General features: G+C 28.7%; 1 long non-coding RNA gene across 1 annotated transcript; it reads left to right on the top strand.

Moving 5' to 3' along the window:
* Positions 1-464: 464 nt before the first annotated feature.
* Positions 465-17909, top strand: LOC142322393 (uncharacterized). Its single transcript, XR_012755834.1, has 4 exons — positions 465-600; positions 11363-11455; positions 14542-14676; positions 17832-17909. It is a non-coding gene; the product is annotated as an uncharacterized LOC142322393 (long non-coding RNA).
* The last annotated feature ends 2857 nt before the right edge of the window (positions 17910-20766 follow it).

Genomic DNA, 20766 nt, shown 5'->3' with positions numbered 1-20766 from the left:
TATGATAATAATATAATGTTAAGGAATTATTCAATTTATAAATTACTTATGTATATGTATATATGCATTAATATAAATAACATTGCTTTATATGGTGTGAATATTAAAGATATTAAGTTCATAGGAAAGTAAAAATAATTACAAAATGAATAGTATTTTTAATGAACAGAATATTACTATTATTATTGCAATGTGTAACAATAAAATTATAACGATGAAGTTATTGTATAGTTAACATTTATCAACTAGTATAAAACAATATAATAAATATCATAATAGTAGATGCTAGATTGTCATAAATAAGTTGTATTTACTTTCTTATTTATTTACATTATCTTTTTCTTGCGGCCTCATCTACCCATTATAATCACTTAATTCTGTATTTATAAATTGTTTCTACTTTCAGTTTCTTTTTGTCTAAAATTTTTTTCAAAATATTTATTACATTGTTAACATTAGTTACGCTGTTGTTTTATTTCAGGTTCAAATACAGCTCAGATAGATTGAAATTTCCTTTTAATGGACATTACGTGAAAAGAGATGATTTTTGATAGACATGTGTTTTCATCGATTAGTCTACTTATACTGTTTTGTACTGAAGTACGTTACTAATAACTCTAATAAACCTCCAGTTTTTACAATTTCCCTATAATTAGTTACAGGAAAATCTTATAACAAATTTCTAAAAACCAAATAGATTAAACTTTATTTTAATTTAAAATGAAATTTTATATTATTTAAGAATGAATTATAATAATATTTAGTAAGGAATTAAGTTATTAATTTATTTATTTTTCGTAAAATTAGTATAGCGCTCCTCAATTTTGCACAGATTCAAATATATTGCAAGTAAATTAAATATCCATATTTTTTTATATGGAATGTTTTAACTTTTGTCATATTAAAAAATGTTGTTTTGTAGAATCGCATAGAAAAACATAAAAAAAGACAAATCAAAATCGCTTTGAAAAAAAATGTTAAAAATATCTTTGTATACAAGAGGAAGATATAGAAATAGTAAATAAAGAATATTATTTTGGTTTGTTAGAATAGATAAATAATGTTAATAAATTAAGATTCACTTTATGAACTGAGTTTTACATAACTTTTACGATGGAACGGATGTATATTCTTAGTGACCTGTGATTTTTGTGTTTTTCATAGCAGACAGGATAATGCATTATTTATTTTTAAAACATAATAAAAGCAAAGAAATATTAACAATTTAGAAAAACTTTGAAAGGTATATGTGCTTCATGATTTTTCTTGTAAATTTTTTTACTGAATTCATTACAGGCAATGAACATGTCAAAATTTTTACATTAAGCGAGAAAAAAATTAAAAATTTTTCTTTAGCCACAGTCCAATTCTAATCAACAGCAAACCGTACTGCAGGGTTCATTCATAAATATTTAGCAGCGACTTTAATATTAATGAATTTGTAACTTGATCCATGGGCTTAGAAAATTTTAAAATCGATTGGAATATTACAAATTTCTAAAAACCAAATAAATTATCTATTAATTTAAATTGAAAATAAAGTATACTATTTAAAGAGTAAATTATAATTTAGTTATGAATTAAATAATTAAATTTATTTATACATTTTTATATAAGCTTTCTCAAAATCAGTTATAAATTACTCTTGTAATTGTTACATGAAATTAGTTTTGCATTCTGCTGTTTTATAATTTCATATTATTAGTCTTTTTGTTACTAAGACCGGAGGAACTTATGTACTGCTAAAAAAATTAACTTTACAAATACGTAGCTGTTTGTACTACACTACTAAAAAGTGAAATATACAATTATATAGAGGATTTTCTACCATTTTATAATCATAGTTGATATAAATTTCTATAATTCAATGAAATGTGAAGGATTATGTAGTTTTCTTTTTTCAAGTTTTCAGTTTTTTATCAATTATTAACGTTCACAAAAAATAATTTTTCTTCACTTAGTTGGCTTGAAACCATTAAGAAATTATCAAATATAATGGTGACTGTAATATGAATTAACTAATTTTACTAATTTCACATTTATACCTCGTTAAAGAATAGAAAAAAGTTTAAAACTTACAGAAAAACCTGAGCAGTATTTAACAGTTATAATTTATTTTGTTGTTACAATTATAAAATTTTAAAATATATAAATTAAGAAAATAATAATGCATTTACTTTAAAGTATTTAAATGATTTTATGAAAATTGTTAACCATAATTTTATAATAATTTTTATTTTATAATTGCATTGTAGTTTTCAAAATTTTTTTAACTATATATTTGATGTACTTACAATAACTATGCGTACCCGTTTACTTACCAATCTAATTTATCTCTGTGTACCTTTAATAATTGCAATTCCTGCCCGTTAGTTATATATTTACGAAAAGTAATAAATTATTTTATTAGCTTATGATTATAAATAAAATTCTTTATTATGTAAAATATCATTTTAAGTGTGTCAAAATATGATTAATAATGTGAATACCAACTAGATAATGAGTTATATATATTGTTAATAAAAAAATAAATATTATAAATGTACTAAATACATCATTAAAAATAAATTATTTTAAACAAACAGTACATATTTTTTTCAGCATATGGTTTTTACTGCTGAGGAAACCTCAAAGTATTTCATTGTGAAAATCCAGACCCTTGTTAAATTCTTCTGTCTAGAAATTTGTGATTTTTATGGACAAAAGGACTTCTTGTAAATATATTCAGAAAATATCTTTCTGATTACAGCTGCAAGATTAGTAACGGCATACTGTAGAGTATGTCTGAGAAGCCCCATACTGCTAGACAAACGTGCAAATGAACTTCATATATATTTTGAATATTTTTGTACATTTGTAGTTATGAATTACTTATTCACTGGATCTATGCTAGGATATCATCATGCTGAACATAAGAGCTATGCATCTCCACATTATCCTCAAAATTTCGCGAAGCATCTCAGCTATTATAATTCAAAATGCTTCCTCCAAACTGTTCGGCCATCCTTAAATTTTTCCGTATCGACACATTGAAATATATAGGGCTTGATTTTTCACCACAATGAGTGTTTGATGTGATAGCGTTGAATCTTTATGATGGCTATTGCACTGAATAAAGATAATAATTAAAAGGTTTACATGGTGTTCTGTTTTTATGCAATTAAATTTCTAGGTACCCTAGCAGCATATGAAATTTCAGCTCCATACAATTAACCATTCCTGAAAAATAAATTTATGTTAAAAATACAAAATGGTGGATAGCTGGTAAACTAAGCATATGCGATTTATGTTGACTTAGAAGTTTTCTTTATTTTAATTTGGGGGATCATTTCCTGAATTCTTGAAACGATTTTTATAAACAACTGTATATAGAGGTGTACCACAAAGTCCTTCCGGGACTTTCATAACCTATTGTACTTGTGAAAATAATGGGTTCATGTAAACATAGTCCTAAAATGCTCCATTTATGAGTTACGGCTAGTGAAAGATTTCACTCGGATTTCAACTACCACAGTGAAATGAGATTGTACTGAAATTTTTAGGATATTAATTAAGAGACAATTAATGATTTCTTATGGTTTTTGACCTGAAAAATTGAATTAAATAGGTTCCAGAACTGTCTCTGCACTATTTTTTGAGAAATCTGGGGTGAAAACCAATAAATTAGGTAAAAATACCCTGTTTTTTTTATGTTTTAACATACAATAACTTTGTTAAATGGATAATAAATACAAAACTTATATAGAATTTAATTCTGGACAAAATTGTGCAAGATAGGTTGAATAAAACAAAGAAAAGTTAGAAAAATTCAAATTTTATTTAGAAACGGTACACTAGACCAAAGTGCATTGTATGTACCAGTTTATAATAAAAGTTAAAAAATGAGCCCGCTATTTTCAACACATTTCTTGTCACGCTTCTGTTGCTCTTTTTAGTTCTTCAGGGTTGTCCTTAAGTTGCTCAGCCACATCCACAATGCAGGCAATTAATTAATTTCCCATGAGAATGTATTTTATTTGTTTTGTTTACAATATTTTCCATTCATTCCACATGCAAAAATCTAAAGGTTTTAGATCAGATGATCATGGTGTCCAGGAATGTGGACCTCCACAACCATCCATTTCTCAGGGAAATGATGATTTAAGTGAGTGGAAACAGTGCAAGAGAAGTGGGGAGACACACCATTGTTCTGGAATCTTCAAGCAGCTGTGGCAATTCTTGAAGAAAGTGCAAGCAGACCTAAGCATTTAAGTGGCTAGGTAAAATGAACGGTCCAAACAGCTGATTGCGAAGAAGACCAAACCATACACTGATGCTAAATCAGTGTTGAAACCTTCTTTCTGCCATTTCATAAGAATTTACTTCTGCATGTGAAAGTTGTTGATGCCATTTCAAGTGAAATTTGTCTCGTTTGTAAAGAAAAAAACAATTGTAGAATTGGCAATTTGTATTCCACCAGCTGCAGAACTCCAAGCAAAGCAGACCAACTCCTGAGTGTTTTTTGATAAAGATAAAACTTGTTTTAAGTATCCTCCAGACATCATGTACTGATGCCTGGACTATATCAGTAATGATTTCCTCATAACAGTATTATGTTGGACAGATTGTTTGTAGTTGGTATGAATATGAGGTAGTGAACTGTTTCCCGAAGATTGCGAAAAATTTAATTAATTATTTTGGGATCTGGAATCATGCGATTTGGAATTTAATGTATTTCATACATTACTGCAGCAGCTGTACCATTACCATTATTACACACACCCAAAATTAATACCTTATCAGCATATTTCTCTGTTGTACGTAAGTACGGCATTACCTCAATGGCAACCTGATTACTTAAAACTAAAATTCATAGTAAACCTTTGCTAATGACAGCTCAGTTCACAGTACCTGATATTCTTAATGTACCTAACAAAATGATTTTAACACAAATACAATATTGTATTGTGCATTGTTGATCAGCTGTTATTTTATTACCAATTTTGAAATAATTTTTCAAATAATTTATTGCATTTCTATCATTTATAAAAAAATTATCTGAATAATTATGATTGCAGTTTTATTTCCAGTCTATTTAAATTTTTTAACAGCATAATTTGTTTTCACAAATTTTTCTCATTACCAAAAAGAATTTGGTTTTTGTTTATTACCCATTTAACAAAGTTATTGTATGTCAAATATAAAAAACTGGAGTTTTTACCCCAGTTTATTAGTTTTCACCCCAGATTTCTCAAAATCTACTGCAGACACAGTTCTGGGGCTTATTTTATTCGATTTTTCAGGTCAAAAACTATAAAAAGTGACTAATTCTGCCCCTCAATTAACATCCTAAAAATTGTAGTATGACTTACATTTTTTTCCTAGGCAAAAAACACTTTCGTGTTATCACCCAGACATGATAAAAATACATCTAAAAAGAAAAAGCCTGTAATGTACGCTAATGCAAAATAAAATCACAAAGATATATCACATTATACATCTCAATTAAAATAATAAAATTACCATCTACTTTACAAAAAATGACATAAATGGCTGAAACACACCACAGTAATTTCAAATATTTGAATATAAATGAATGGCCCTAAGAAATCATAAAGTATAACATAATTTAATTATCCCCTAGGATAGTTTGCATGTTACTCCCTAGTTTAAACTTGCAACGTAATGTCGCATAACACATACACTCCACAAGGTTGTGGTGCACTGTTAGCTGCAGCGAGTACAAAGGGGTGCATCTGTTTGTGTCATCAGTTACCCATGATCGACCTAGTGTGCCCTGTTCGCAAATGACAATTAACTTCTTCTTGACTGTTATTTCTGCATGAGGAGCTCCAAGGTGATAAAATTTTCTTAATTCAATCAAGTTTATTGTTAATAGTAGCATCCCATTCACTCTGTCATTCATCATGAACCACCCTCTTCAGAGTACAGACAAGATCGTTAGAAACAATGCAATTGGTTAAAGGAGACCGGAAACAAGCCTCTTTTGCCGCATTACCAGGGCACTCATTGCCTGAAATTCCAATATGACTCGGAATCCAGCAGAAGCTCACATTTGTATTACATCTATTCATTTGTGAAATAAGACAATGAATCTCATAGACTACAGGGTGTCTGGAGTACACATCACTAATCACCTGTAACGCATTCATAGAATCTGAGCAAACAAGTACATATCGAAGTGTTGGCCTAATTATATTTAAGACCTTAATAGCAAACAACTCTGCAATAAAAATGCTGGGGAGGCCAAGCATGTATTTTCTGTTGGCAACCACAAAAGCACTTCATTTAACCAGGGTAGCTAAAATCTTTCACTAGCTGTAACTCACAAACAAAACATATTAGGATATATGTTTATGTCAACTTTTTCCATTATTTTCTTAAGAAGTATAGATTATGAAAATATAGGGAGAACTTCACGATTCACCTTTTTTTAGCCTCCAAGATAACTATTAGGTATTGCTAGTGGATGAAATGAAATGACAATTTTGTAAATGCCATGCCTGACCGGAATTTGAACCCAGGACCTCCAGATGAAAGGCAGAGACACTCTCATGGAAGTCAGCATATATACATATTATTTTTCTAAAATCAATCCTTTCAAGACCCACATCACCTCTGCACTAATAATCTAAATATATAATATAAATCAACTCAATCCACCCGAGTTCAGAAATAAGAAAACTTACCTTATTTTCTTTATAATTTTACAATGGTACTTTCATAGGATCTTGCAACATCAGTCGTATATAAAATGTATATACCATTACATATTAAACACAAAAGATTAAAATTACATATACATTTGCAAAGACATATGAAGTCATTAAGTAAAATAAAATAAAATAAAAACATATAATACCTGTACGTGGCTAGCCAAATATGAATACTGTGCTATTTGAATACATGAAAATTTCATGTATTATCTATGAAAGTGCTGTTATCTACTGCAGCTTTTATGAATATATCTCTTTTAATAATCTGTACGTAGGTTGATCAAGTTGAATCTTTGCTTATATTTATATAAACAAAATGTTTTTCCAAAATATCTAAATTTTTATTTATATTTCCTTTTTTAATTTCAAATATTCTTAAATCGGTATTAACATCAGAAGAAATAGTGTTTATTATTTATAAGGTGATCTGCCATATTAGGAAAGCCCAATTTTTTATTTTTATAATACCTAAAATGTTCATAAAATCTGGTTTTAAACACTATTGGTTTTACCAATATAAATATCCTCACAATCACTACCATTTTGTCTTATAAACCCCACATAAATTGTATACATCAGTATTATTATTGTTTTTTTAAATACACAATAATAATATTGTTAGCTTGTTGTTGTTAGTTTTTTATGCAGGTTTAAATTTATCCTTGTCGTAAACTTTGATTATATTTTCAACAATACTATTGGTGTATGAATATTTTAAGTAAACATTATCAACCTTCTGTGTTATGAATCTGTTTCAAAATTATAGTATTATTAAGTTTTTATATTTGTTTTTTATATATATTATCGATTAACAAAGCACTGCATCCACTTTGAATTGCAGTTTGTTTTATATTATTTATTTCTTTGTTTAATTTCTCTTTATTATTTTGCGTATAATAGAAAGCTCTATTAATCATATTTGTATATATGTAAATTTTATGAGAACAAGGATAATTTGATTTTGTATAAATTGAGGTTTTATTGGCTATAGGATTCCTGTATTTTGAAACTTCAGTTGGATTATATTTGTTAATTTCAATACAAACATCTAGAAAATTGATTGTTTTGTTTATACCTTCAAGTAAATTTTTAATTATAATAATATGAATTAAGTTTATTCAAAATTATGAGGTGTTCATTATTTATAACCGGATCTAAATGACAAAAATATCAACATAACAAGTCCATAATAAAACCTTATGAGTGTGAATAATGCCATAGGCAACTTTAATCTCAAAATATTGTAAGTACATCTCTGACATAATAGCAAATAAAGGAAATCCCATAGATAAGGTATTTTCCTGTTTATAAAAATTTGTTATTAAATTCAAAGTAATTTTGTTGACATATGTTCCTCATAATAGTGATGCTGTTATCAATAAATTCAGGGTCTTCAGGATTATTTATTAATTTAATTTTTTTTATATGAATTGTTTTATCAAAAAGTACACTAGGATAAATGTTACTTATATATCATAACTCGCCACCCTAGTGTTCCTGCCAATTGTTAAGTTTTTTAATTTATTTACAAATTTGTACCCATTTTTTATGTTGTAACTGTAATGTAAATTCATTTTTATCCGAAGTATTTTATCTATAATTTTGGAATAATATAAGATGGAGCAGATGTAAAATCAATCAAAGGTCGCTTCTTGATCTTATATCTGCTCTATCTTATATTATTTCCAAAATTATAGATAAAATCCTTTCGGATCACCTTATAAATAATAAACACTCTATTTCTGATGTTAATACTGATTTAGAAATTTAGATGCAGGATCCTGTAAAAGTACTATCATAAAATTATTAAGAAAAGAAAAATAATAAATAAAAAATTAGGTAAGAGTTTTCTTATTTCTGTACTTGGGTGGATTGAGTTAATTTATTTAATATATATATATATATATATATATGGTAGTCCAGAAAGTAACTTTCGTTTGTGCCTAGTGTTTCATGCCATCTTAGCATCAAAACATTTCTACACTCAGTACGCATCAAGCTGTCGTAGTGTGTGGACTGTGATTTTTCTACTTTGTTCAGTAGTATAAAATGTTCATATACTGCGTGAACATACCATCTGATTTGGAAAGTCGAGAATTACAGCGTTCAAGTCCTAGTAAAAAGCCAGTTATTTTTACACGGATTTGAATACTGGATCGTGGATACCGGTGTTCGTTGGTGGTTGGGTTTCAATTAGCCAGACATCTCAGGAACGGTCGAACTGAGAATGTAAAAGACTACAATTCATTTACACTCATACATATCATCCTCATTCATCCTCTGAAGAATTATCTAAACGGTAGTTACCGGAGGCTAAACAGGAAAAAAAGAAGAGATATGGTTAGTTGCAATTCTTTCCTTTGGGCACTTTGAAGGATGAAGTTTATGAATCAAATGCCCAAACTATCAATGAACTGAAGGTGAAAATTCAGAAAGAAACTGACAGCATTGTCAACATCATTTTGCATCAGGTGATTATCAATTTGGTCACTAAATCACATAAGTGCATTGCTGCATAGGATGTTCACTTCAAACATCTTTTTTTAATATATTGTAAATATGTAAAATATTTCTAATGTAAATACAAAATTTAATTAAATTTACATATTCATTTCATTCATAAAATGTTACATGTCTCATTTGTGTTTATTCTCTAGTGTTAAGTATAGTATTAAGTTGCTCACTCTGTATGTGCATAACCACATAACCGTGCCAGGACACTGGTGTTATCATTTCTAATCCGCTGGATCTGTCATGAAGATCTAACAAATAGTCGCATGACAAATTCTGCATGATGTAGCAATTGTTCAGACAAGCTAAGCTTTTTGTAATGTATTGCACACTTAATTGAAGCAACAGTGCTCTTTAAATAAACAAATGACCAAGATTTTCAATAGTTTAATTGAAAATTCTTTCCTGAAGAGCCATTTTACCAGCAAATTGTTAATTAAAATCGTGAAACTATGTAATGTATAAAACTTTTATAATGTTGATAAAATATACAATTCAGTGAAAAAAAATCCTGTCTTCAGCAAGAGTTGGTGGCACCTTTTTTTAATGGCTGTAATATTGAACCGACCATCAGAAAAGATTTTTTTTTATCCTTTGACAAAAGGTAAAAAGTTATGAAATATACCTAAACATTAGATTTTTTTATAAAATCTGTAGATGAAATTATGGAACTTTGAAATAACACTAGTGGGAAAACAATTTACCATAATTTCTATTGGTTATCATCAAATAAATTGTAATGAATAAGAATAATGTAGAGAATATCATGTTTTTTAGTGTTGTAAAATTCAGTTTTTTTCTATCGAGTAGATTATATGATATAACTATGTAATAGAAAAACTTTTTATCTTTTGTTATAAATATTATAACATTTATTAGATTTTAATAACTTTGTTGAAGTCATTTGTATGTTTTCTGGGCATATTTACTGGGAAAATAACTGTATTTGTATTTTTTACAAATGTACATTGTATAGTATAACTAATTTACTTTTCAATATTTTCTATTTATTCTGGGGGTAAATTTACTTCAGAGAATTAACTGTTACCACACCCATAGCACCAGTGATCAAAGAATACTTTGTGTATATAAGTGAAGTGTGGCTGCCAGTGTGGTAGTGGTAGCTATGTTTCTCTTACTTTTTCCACAAGTTTATTTGCAACTCCATTTTCCAACTGTTTGTGTTTAATATTCCTATAGTTCATGTATTTTTATGTTGAAGTATGTTCAAGTATGTTGTTATGTTGATGTTGATTAGTACTTACTAAATGATTAACTAAATATCACAATCCATTTGAAATTGAAATTAATCTAAAATTGTTTTAATTATATTTAAATGTACACATTTTTTATACTACATGACCTTGAACATGCTTTGCATGTATTTTAATTTCAAAGATGAAATTATAGGTGAAAAAATACCACACTCATGTCTATAATTGAACTCAAGATTAAATGATTTAGGAGCTAGCATGCTAACCACTACATCATTTTAACAATTCATTAACAAAGACTGATTAGTCATCAGTCTCGTTGACCATGAATAGAGCAGCATAATTTCAGTTTCAAGTAATATATACTTGAAACTAAATATATACATTTGAAAGTATATGTTTGGAGTGTCGCTTTATATGGAAGTGAAACTTGGACAATCGGAGTATCTGAGAAGAAAAGATTAGAAGGTTTTGAAATGCGGTGCTATAGGAGAATGTTAAAAATCAGACGGGTGGATAAAGTGACAAATGAAGAGGTATTGCGGCAAATAGATGAAGAAAGAAGCATTTGGAAAAATATAGTTAAAAGAAGAGACAGACTTATAGGCCACATACTAAGGCATCCTGGAATAGTCGCTTTAATATTGGAAGGACAGGTAGAAGGAAAAAATTGTGTAGGCAGGCCACGTTTGGAATATGTAAAACAAATTGTTAGGGATATAGGATGTAGAGGGTAAACTGAAAAAAAACGACTAGCACTAGATAGGGAATCTTGGAGAGCTGCATCAAACCAGTCAAATGACTGAAGACAAAAAAAAAAGTAATATATTTGCTTCACTTTTGCAATTGTATTGTTTTTATGACAATGTAAACCAAGATTTACTTGTTTTCAGAACCCAAAAAAATTTTTATCTTTAGCAGATATTAGTTAGATTGGATGGTATAGACAGAATAATCAATGAGGTTGTTGAAATAAAATTCATTTTGCCATCACATTGGGAGAAAATTGCTGGTGTAAGTTAATAAATTATAATTTATTAAGATTTACAACACTAGTGCTGTTATTTAGTACATAAGTGATTAGTTAGAATTTGAGACTCTTCCCAACTTTTTAACTTACTTTTGTATTTCTTTAATTTGTTAATTAAGGGACTGTTATTATTCGTCTTGTTTATTTATTTTTAAATAATTTTTAAGTCACGCTAACTGCTTTGATTACTAGTCTCTACTAATAATGTATAATTCACTTATATTTTCTGTTTAGCCTCTAGTAATTACCGTTCAGATAATACTTCAGAGGATGATATGTATGAGTGTAAATGAAGTGTAGCCTTGTTTCAGTTCGACCATTCCTGAGATGTGTGTTAATTTAAACACAACCACAAAAGAACACCAATATCCACGATCTAGTATTCAAATCTGTGCAAAAATAACTGACCTTACTAGGACTTGAACGCTGGAACTCTCGACTTCCAAATCAAATGATTTGGGAAGACACGTTCACCACTAGACCACCCCGGTTGATTTATTCACTTATGCACTTATACTATTTTGTATTTTCATCAATCTTTTTATAAGAATATACTAATTTATTATTTTGCCACTTTTCTAAAATATGATTACCTTTCATTAATTTATTTAGAAAAGGAGGTCACATATACATGAGCAAATTTTAAAATAAGTAACAATTGGTGTCACTGCTGACTGAAATTTAGGCAGTGATATTTTTTTTGGATTTAAATTATAATACCAGTTAAAAGTAAACAGGTTGGTGTGAACAGTCTAATATGTTTTGGAACAGCAGAATGAATGTGCATTTCTTATTTTCAACAAACACTGATGAGTAAGGGCTATAAAAAAATTAAGATTTTTACATTTTAGATGCAACGGGTAACTTACGAGATGCGTTTAAGAAACCCACTGGTTGGTCTAGTGGTAAACTTGTCATTGCATAACAGCTGATTTTGAGTTGAAAATTTTAAGGTTCAAATCCTAGTAGAGGCAGTTTTTTATGGATACTGGTATTCTTTGGTGGTTGGGTTTCAATTAACCACACATCTCAGGAATGGTCAACCTGAGACTGTACAATTATACTTCATTTACATTCATACACGCCATCCTCATTCATCCTCTGAATACTTTACGATGGTTCTAGAGGCTAAACATAAAAAACTTCTATCTCTTGAAAAATTTTCCATAGCAAGTGATTTATGAGTGATCAAGCAAAGGTTAATAGAAAAAGTACCTGATGAGGGTAATTTGAAGTTTTTGGATCACAAAGTATATGTCTTTAATCTTTGTAGACAAATGTATTTAGTTTTAGTTTATATATATTTATCTAATATATAGGTGCAAAAGTTTATGGCAGTTCTAATCGTTTGCAACAGTATAGTGCGAGAACCAACAGACTGATTGCTTTAAAATTTGTAGAGCACATTCATGTTTTCATACATACATTAAAGCCATACATACATTGAGGCCCCAGCTTCTTTGGGGTTGAGAATAATGAACAAAGTTGGCCAACTAGGAGGGAAGGGCAAACAAAGTGAATCCTAACCGACTAGTGTATACAGGTATCTCATAAGTTTCCATGTATAACAAAATATTTTTTTATGAAAACCAGTTTTTTATTTATTTATTATTATTTATTTTTATGTATTCTATGTATGGACATCTGTGTGTGCATGCACGCGCACGCTCACGTGTGTATTTACCACACTGTGCTAATAAAATTTAATATTAAATAAAATATAAATCACCAAAATACAATAAATAAAGTTAAACTTACTATATTAATTCCAAGAATCAATTTTCATAGGATCCTACATCTTCAGTTCTTGAATTCTATAATTAAAACATTTATTTATGATTTGTGGAAACTGTTTTTTGAAAATTTTGAAATTTATTATGGATGAATATGCAAATTCTGTTATTCAGTATTTAGATAGCTCACATATTTTTTTGTAGGGGGGGTTAAATACTAATAACCCCTGAACCACAAATCTAGAATAATTTACTTTTCAAAGATACTGGTGTTAATTTTGCTAGGTACATTGATTTTATTCAGGGAGGAAATTTTTTAATGCTCTAACTTTTTGTAAACTCAGCTTAAACTAATTATTACTTTTCATGATCTCTTACATTAATGCCCAGTTAAACAAATTCTAGTTTTATTTAATTTAAAGTGGTGTAATATATTTTCACTACAGATACTAAATCAGTTTATTGTTGAACCCTCAGATATGAAAATAGTCCTTCCATATGCTCGCAAAGTAAAAGATTCTCAATTTTCTTTTGTAGTTGATGTTCCTTTAGTGGTCCATTAGTAAGTTTCTTTCAGATAACTTAAATTAGAATCTGTAAATAGATAGACAAAATAAATATTTAGTCTGTTTATATAGTTTGAAAGATTTTATTTATCATCAAGGTATTATCTGCTCTTAACTGTGAATGAATAAGTTGTCATTTGCCATTGCTATTAATGAACATAGTAATTTTCATGTTATCCTGACCATTGATGCAAACAGTCATCTCAGTTCTTGTACATTTACAACATTGATGTTCTATATATAATGTTTGTGAACCGTAATTTGAATTTCATTATTTGGTGACGTATTACATTTCTATGTTTATGATATACAGTCTGTGTTTTTTCCTTTTTCAAAGTTTTTCTTAATACTAATTAATATAGAGGAATAAAACACATATTTAGAATTTTTTTCTAATGAAAGTGATAAAAAATATATATTTTGAAATAATTTACTTATTATATTCAGTTCTCAATTTGTTAATACATATAACTAAAAATAATATGAAAAAATAAACTTGCTCACAAATATTTTCTAAAACATGAAAGTTATGATTTAAACATAATTTACTATTTGTGGAAATTGAATAGGATCAAAATTATTTGTAAAATTTGTTTTATTAGGTGGTTCATTTATTAATATTAATAATCAATAACATGAAGTGAATGCTGTGTTTAGATTATTTTTAAATGTACTCGTCTATTTTTATTTTAATAATCTGTTTAAAAATTTGTTTTATTCTAATTGCTTATGTATGTCAGAAAATTGATAAAAAATATATATGTGTTGCAGATTTTTGAAGAATCACAAATGGTATTTTCTAAAATTTCAGCATAATAATTTTATGATGTTATTTGAAGCCAGAATAATTTTTCTTATTTCATACAACAGTACTTTGCATAAATATGAAATATTTTAAACACATTGGTCAGTAATTATTTGTTATGCTTGAGTTTTACATAAATAATTTTAATAAAACAGTAAAAATTAATGTTTGTTTTAAGAAAATATAACTATTTTTTAAACTAAAGTAGAGCCATTTTCATTACTGTCAGTTTGCATAAAGAATAGATTAAGTTTATAATGTGCTTGAAAGAAATAAAATTTTAACACTGCATATCATTTAGAATGTTCAGTGTAAGTTACTGTTGAATCTTTTTGGTGTATATCATTAATGTTAGTGATAAATCACAGGGTTTTTTTAAATTTACGGTAAGGGTTTTGGACTTTATATGATGAGTTGAAATTTCTTTCATGAGCTTAAAATGCTGTTTTAGTAACAGATGTATATAAAAATAGTTATTTCTACTTATACAATAGCTGTGATGCTATTTAAAGCTAGCCTTACTTTTATTAATAATATTGGAAATGTGATTCTGTATCATTTGATGACATTTAGTTTTATTTATTTGAATATAAATTAAAACATTTATATGGATGGTATAAATCATGGTATTCTTAGTGACATATCTTGATCTGTACTAAAGAAAAAGTATTGTTTAAAGAAGTGGTCAAAGTACACTTTAAGTACTGCTATACACAACAGATTTTTCTGCACTAAAAGGGCTGTTAAGAATTTTTCAGGAACTTGTTCTTATGAATAATTTGATTAAATATATACCACAAAGCTGGTGTTAGTTTTTCTTATTTGTACACTGAAGTTTTTAAATTAATTAGCTCAAATTAGTGTTTACTGAAGGATTTTTTGTTGGACCAACGTGAACAAATTCTTAATTGAAGAGAAAGTTTTTCTTTAATTTCAGTTTAAAGTGGAGTAAATAAAATACTATATTAATCTTAGAAAAAGTCAGTTGGCAATGAATAAATGAAATACGTAAGTTAATAGTGGAAATTAAATATGTAGTGAATAACTCTGATCAGTAAACTGTGAATTATAATGTTAAAATTAAAATAATTTGACAGTTGAAATGAAATAGAAACAGTGAAGCCACTAAAGTAGCACCATCTATACTGTACAGTTTTTGTATATAAGTAGTATAAATTATGCTATATAATTATGAATACATAATGTATTCAAGTACTGTATGAGTAATAATTAAGATTAATTGTATATTACACCATATTACACTTCTGTAGTGTTAAGTTATATTTAAATTTTATTAAAATAAACTAAATAGCACAGAATATTGAGATGAGATATATATTTTCCATGAAAGTACTTTGGCAGGATCCCAAATTCTCAGTCATGATTTGAATAATTCCAATAATGGAATTATCTCAATATTCTGTACTAGGTGGTTTATTTGAATAGTTTAAATATGATTATCTATGTTATATAATTATTAGAGTTATGTATGAATAATAATTTATTCATATCATGAAATGAAGTTTGGTAAAAAAATAAGCAGAATTTTAGTTTTTCTCAAAAAATCATCAATATTGTTTTTGTCATCTTCAATGTACTCTCCTTCAAATATTGTCCAGTGCATTTTCCAATCTTTGAACCAACCCTCGAATACAATTCTGTATGGCATTTAGCTCTTTCAGCGATTCTGTCTTTATCTCTTCAATGTTTGCAAAACGTCATCCTTCCATGGTTCTTTCAGATTTGGGAATAGGAAGAAGTAACAGAGGACCATGTCTGGTGAATACGGAGGCTGAAGCATCATAACGGTGTTGTTTTTGGTCAAAACTTAACAAACAAGCAGTGAAATATGAGAAGGTACATAATTGTGGTGCAATTGCCATGAATTATTTCGCTAAAATCGAAGCGTTTTCTTTGGATTGTTCTGTGTAAACAGAGTAGAACTTACAGGTAGTACTCCTTATTGACTGTTCAACCTGCTGGCAAGAACCCATGATACACTAAGCCACTGAAATTAAACAACACAGTGATCAGAACTTCACTTTGATCGAACTTGATAAGCTTTTTTCAGTCTTGGCTTTTCAGGAAGCTTTCATTGGGATGATTGGGCCTTAGTTTTGAGATCATACCCATACACCCAGATTTCATCTCCAGTTATGACCTGTTTGAGCAGTTTTGGAATGTTGTTCACTTCATTCAGCAGCTTCTGAATACTGTTCATTTGGCACTGCTTTTGGTCGAAATTCAATAATTTTGGAACAGATTTTGCTGCCACATGTTTCAAGCCCAAAACATCTGAAAAAATTGCTTGAACAAATGAGCAAAAAAAAAAAATGGCACAAATTGGCCAAGTGATGTGACGATATCAGCAGTCTCTCTGATAGTGATTCAGTGATTGTCCATAATCATTTTCTTCACTTTTTTGACATGTCATCGATTGTTATTGTGCTGGGATGTCCAGGGTACTCTTCATTCTCAACGTCTTCACAGCCCTCTTGGAAACGTTTGTTTTTTTTCATACAAGAATCACCAATAGTAACATTCAACACTTCTAATATAGTGCTGCACTTTATTGCATTCTTAATCTAAATTCTTTGTCCCATTTTTTCACATTAAAAACTCGCCAACAATACCAAAAGACATGTAACATTTCTGATGACCAACAATAAACTAAGCATCCATTATTGCTACCAATATAAATATATGTTAGGGACAAGTGTAAAAACACAAAAAAACAATTGTGACAATTACACTTGTACTTCCTGGGAAATTAAAAAATTCGCATATTTTTTTATCAAACCTTGTACATAATTTTGTATTAAAAAAACAAAATTATTTTTGAAGTTATGTATTGATACAAAACAGTGTTTACCATAATAAGAATGCGCAATATGGTTTTTAATGAAAAAGAAGTCCTTTTTATCATAAAATTTAACCTGTCTGTGAGACAAGTGTACATTGTTTACCAACTTTTCTGTAATGTTTCGTATATTTTTTTTTACCAGATTTGTACACTGTTAACATTTACTTTTGTCATAGGGGTTCAGTGTACGACAGTCTAAAAAATATTGCAGTAAGCTGGGAAAATTAGTGCTGTGAATTAATCTAAACTAACATTTTTTAAATCTGCTATCATGGCAGTCCAGCTTCCAATTGGTTGCAGGAGTCAAACTTGGATTGAGTATAAGGAATATTACCAATTATGAAGTATTATCCTTCAATACTGAATTTATTATTTTTTCTTTCTGTATTTCAGGTAACCAACAACATAAAAGAAGTTTCAGTTCAATTTTGAAAATGTTCCACGAAATTTCAATTTCCTGAGGATTATAGTTTGAACATTATTTGTAGATATTTTTTATTATTATTATTAGTAAAATAAGGTTTACTAAGTAAAAATAGTAAAATAGTAAATTTTTACTTAGTAAAAATTAGGTTTACTAAAGTATTTAATTATATAATTTGTATAGTTTAAATTAATGGCATTTTAAAAAAATATTTTTATTTTAAACTAATTTTTTAATTAATCAGAGCAAATAGAATTACTAGACTGACTTTTTACTTCATTTTTACAATTTTCATTTTTTTATTCTTAAAATAAGACTTCTATTGTATATTTTATAATTTAAAATATTTATTTGTAATGTCTAAATATTAATAAATGTACTCATTAAATATGTTTGGTTTTAATATTTGGGGATCATGGGTCAAGCAGTTTTTAAAGATCTTTTGTGCTGCTTTGAGTGGCAAATGTAGCAAATGCAATACAATAGGAATTATTATAGTAGATTCACAAATGTGATAGTATTTATAGATTAAATTTTGTACTGTTTTTCCTGTATCATTGATAATGATTTTTAATATTATTGGAAAGATTATTTTTAATATTATTATCACCCTGAAGAATACTGAAATCACAATAGCAGTGAGCATGAACATCTGTGCTCTTTTGATATGTTTACATACTTGGGCTTCAGTTTGTTCTATATGAGCTATTAAATTATAATTTATTAATTTTTTATATAATTAATATTTTTTACTCATACCTCTTGCGATGTCCTCCTCAAAAATCTTCTTTACCTCCGCTTCCTCAAGCTTCTCTAAATTCCACCGATTCATCTGACACCTTTTCTTCATGATATAATCTATCTGATACCTTGCAGTATCGCCTGGCTTTTTCCAAGTGTATATTCTTCTATTATGATTTTCAAATTGGGTGTTGGCAATTACTAAATTATACTTTGTGCAAAACTGTATAAGTCGGTCCCCTCTTTCATTCCTTTTGCCCAGCCCGTATTCACCCACTATATTTCCTTCCTTGCCTTTTCCAATGCTTGCATTCCAATCTCCAACTATTATTATCATCTACATTTAACCTATCCATTTTCCTCTTTAAATTTTCTAACCTACCAATCTGTTTTAAGACTTCTAACAATCCATGTTTTGACTCATAGAATGTTATTTTTTAATTTTCTGGTGACCCCTTCCTTAGTAGCCTCCACTCGGTGATCCAAGTGGGAGACTAGTTTATCTCTGAAATATTTTACCAAGGAAGGTGCCTCCAACTTTGTTACATGAAAATGGCGGGAGCTACATTTTCTTTGAAAAAAAAAGCTGTACTTTTCCATTACTTTTGATATGGCCATTTAAGTCCTCCTGACCTACACCCTTAACAACTACTGAAAGAGCTACTGCCCTCTTTCAGGAATCATTCATTCATTAGTCTGGCTCTCAACAGATACCTCTCCGATATGGTTCCACCTTCGGACCAGCTATTCTGTATCACTGAGCACTGAAGGGCCTCACCAATGGCAAGGTCTCATTAGAGGGAGTTTTTAGATTAAAGTAATCTTCCGTCACACAAAAGTAAAAACTTTGATCACACGTGACCAGCAGTTATCAGTTTATAAAAAATAACACGATTTTTTAATATATCTAATACTATTTTATGTAACTAAAAAATATTTTATAGGAGGAAAAGTCTTAAAAAAATTTTTAATTTAGAATAGAAACAATCTATCAATGATTATTAATTAAAATTAAAAAAAAAGTTTAGCTCAAAGAAAAAATTAACCTTGAACCAAGCAAAATTTCTTTTTTGTGAAACAAACAGTACCTCAAGATGACAGTCAAAAGCCCCCCCCCCCCCCCACCCAACTGAAATCATTCAAAGCATACTGTAACAAAAACTGAACCCTATTAGAACTTTGTTAAGTTTTTATTTTTAAGATCTTATTTAACAGGAAGAATATATAAAAAAATTATTTACATTTATTACTTACAAAGTCTTGTAAGTAATGTTCAAATGTATTAAAACATCCTGTTTTTTGCAATTGAAAATTACTACACAAGAAATTATAAATTCTAATATTAAAGGCTGACTAAATGATTGTTTTATTAATAAAAGGATATGGAAAGTCATTTGTTGGATGGATTGTAACTACCTTGTCTTAATTATAGATAAAATTCTTTTCAATTTGGTCAGGTTGATAAACCATTGCCAGTTGTGTGGAAATTGTTACTATTATCGATAATAATAGCATTTCTGTTCCCCATAGTTGATTGCAAAAGTTTTAAGCATTTTTTTTTTTGTCTTCAGTCATTTGACTGGTTTGATGCAGCTCTCCAAGATTCCCTATCTAGTGCTAGTAGTTTCATTTCAGTATACCCTCTACATCCTACATCCCTAACAATTTGTTTTACATATTCCAAACGTGGCCTGCCTACACAATTATTCCCTTCTTCCTGTCCTTCCAATATTAAAGCGACTATTCCAGGATGCCTTAGTATGTGGCCTATAAGTCTGTCTCTTCTTTTAACTATATTTTTCCAAATGCTTCTTTCTTCATCTATTTGCCGCAATACCTCCTCATTTGTCACTTTATCCACCCATCTGATTTTTAACATTCTCCTATAGCACCACATTTCAAAAGCTTCTAACCTTTTCTTCTCAGATACTCCGATTGTCCAAGTTTCACTTCCATATAAAGCGACACTCCAAACATACACTTTCAAAAATCTTTTCCTGACATTTAAATTAATTTTTCTGAAACCCAAGGTTTTCTACCAGTTCTGTTTATTCCGCCTAAGTTTGCTTTTGTTGATTTAAGAATTTCCTTTTTAACATTCTCCTATTCTTCTTCTACATTTTCTACCTTATCTTTTTTACTCAGACCTCTTGCGATGTCCTC

This window comes from Lycorma delicatula, chromosome 3 (genome assembly GCF_047948215.1).
Source record: "Lycorma delicatula isolate Av1 chromosome 3, ASM4794821v1, whole genome shotgun sequence".
NCBI classification, from domain to species: Eukaryota; Metazoa; Arthropoda; class Insecta; order Hemiptera; family Fulgoridae; genus Lycorma; species Lycorma delicatula.
The sequence above is the reverse complement of the archived record's forward strand: the minus strand, read 5'-3'. Positions and strand labels throughout refer to the sequence as shown.